Below are 2,715 nucleotides of genomic sequence, written 5' to 3'. Positions count from 1 at the left end.
CCAGATTGATTTCCGCTGAGTGGACTTCACGTTCGGGTCTAAATTGATTCATTTATTATCCCAGGACTGTGCTTCTGGATCAGTTAAGCAGCAAATATTCTAGTTTGAGCCTTTGAAAGGCTCTTAAGAAATTACCGAGGTGTACAGAACGAACAAGAAGTTAAGTATTCTACTCATAAATCATCTGTATCGCAGCTCTTTCTCTTTTCCTTTACTCAAGAATTAAAACTTGTTGGAATAACGTGTTGTGCTCATGCAGAGGATACTACTACACAAGGGGCAGCGAAGTGAAAAATAGTGAAGAGACAGCTTTAGGTCTCCAGCAACCTTATTCTGCAAGGAAAATTAAGACCTAGAGGCACTGGCAGAACTGAAGCTCCAAGATTGCCGACATATCCAAGTGAATGCATACACAGTGCTTTGATTAAAATGTTTAAGTACCTTCCTGTAGAAAATTACAATTAGGGAATATGAACCTGGATAAAGTTCTCCAAAGGTAAAAACTTCCCAGATAATCAGCAACAACATCAGGCTTTTAGTACTATCTTTGGCTTTACCTACCCTAGACACTCAGGCACTGCATGACCACAACTGACGCTGTGCACGCTGATGGACCAACTGATCAACATTAGAGAACTGATCTACCTACTGGTTCCCAACCTCCAGCAACTGTTCCAGTGCAAGGGCTGCAACCTACAAACTCCAGACACAAACACATATATAAATACAGGGATCAAAGAAAAAAAAAAAAACAAACAAAAAAACCCCAAACATAAAATCAAAGCTTGTTTTAAAAGAAAAACAGGAGTTTTTATTTCTTCTAACGTTTCCATTCAGACAAAAAAAGCAGTACACTGTAAGTCACGTGAACTTATCTATCAGGAAAGATAGTGTCTGCTGTCCCTGCCAAAAATGGAGTATGCTGTTCCTTATTTGAAAGGAGTTGGATCTATTCAGATCGGCAAAAACCTACCAATGTGAAAGGAGGTCGAGCAGGGACTAAAATTCGCCCAACGGCAAGGACAAGTTATGTCCAGTAAAACAAATCTTGACCCCATTAAAGTCAGTGAAAGCTCTGCCACAGACAACAGGGTGAGGACAGAAACCACATCTCGCAAGTATAGGCACTCCCATAAATCACAGTAGCTCCACTGCTCTATTAAAGCTGTTTATTCCAGCCTGAATACCCGAGGCTCAACAAGTATAGAGCACTGTAGCTCCACAGGCTTCGATTTATGCCAGTGAAAGATCATGCGTGACAACTTCACCGTGCCCCTTTCCAGCTTTTAAAATGCTTTCAAAAACAGAGACTCTTCCTAATGTCACAGCAACTATTTAGCAAGAGCCTGCACTGCTTTAAATACCTAGTCATTTTCCTGTGCCGGCTCTTCAAACTGCAGCAGGCACTCAAAAGCCTAGTTAATAATTAATAAACAACAAATCAGCAGCTTCAGTATGATAACCAAGTCTCCTTTTCCCTTGTGGTCTCCCACAGTCTATCAGAAAAATACCACAGGCATATCAAACACATTTGCATCTAGTATTTTATGCTGCCTCTCTTCAGCGCAACAAGAAGCTGGAAATACCGTTTCCTTCTGAAGTAAAAATTGACAATCAACCCGTCCGCTCTCACTGGAGAACTGTGCAAAGCTTGGGCCCGATCCCGACTGATGTTGCTTTCAATTCCTATTTAAAGTAATTGGGCCATTCGCCTTAAAGCAGTGGCTTACACACGCAAAACTCCAAATGATTCAGTCAGGTGGGCGGGAACAGAAATCATCTCAGGACTTGGTGGATTCGGCCCAATGCGAACCGAAGGCACTACAGTAGATTAGAGGATTAAGCCATATAATTATGAATGATGTCACTAGGAAATCCCTAAAATAAATTAATTCTGCCTTACAGCCCCGACAGCTTGTATTCTCCACTTGCGCCTTTATCACCTACGCCCAAGCACGAGCAATCACGCCATGCTCCATCTAGCTGATGTCCAGCCATGCAACGTACGCAGTGCATTTATAATTTCCACGACACGTGTGACATGCTATTTGGGGATGGAAAAACTTCAAGCAAAAGCCCACTCAACCCCACCAAGTCATTTCCATGTACCCATGTGCAATCACTCAAACGGTAAAGAGTATGCTCTAGGAGAGGCATTTCGCTCTTTCCTCTCTCAGCTCCAGCGGCAATTGTTGCACACAAAGAACTTTCCGAGTGGCTTCGGGATTCCAAGTAGTGGGAGTTTCGGGTCCTACTGCCTATTTCAAACGCCCGTGTGCACTACTGGCGGTAACACCACTACCAAGAGGACATGTGGTATTTTCTTCCAACTATTTTTATGTCACGCCTCTCCAGATCTGCGGATTTTGATCAGGTAACAATTACCAGAGGAAGAATCATGATTTTAAAACACGGATTCCTTTGCGCTTCTGATAATCGCGCTGGGTAATTGCCTTGAGAATAGCTACAAGCGCTACCGAGAAACGTCCCCCTCATGATCAACCGCGGCGGAGCGGTACCCGGGGCAAGGGGAAAGAGAACAAAGCATCCACAGGGAAACAACAAACGCTACTTCGGTCGCGACACGCCGGAGGAAATCACGGAGCGGGCACGGCACGGGCAGGAATAACGCACTCGCAGCCCTCCTCCCCCGCCCGTAACGCGGCTTTCCCCGAGTCCGCTACCGCGGGCAGCGCCGCGCACCGCGCCCGCACC

Source organism: Charadrius vociferus, unplaced genomic scaffold (genome assembly GCF_000708025.1).
Source record: "Charadrius vociferus isolate BGI_N301 unplaced genomic scaffold, ASM70802v2 scaffold115, whole genome shotgun sequence".
Lineage (NCBI taxonomy): Eukaryota > Metazoa > Chordata > Aves > Charadriiformes > Charadriidae > Charadrius > Charadrius vociferus.
Note: the sequence above shows the minus strand (reverse complement) of the source record.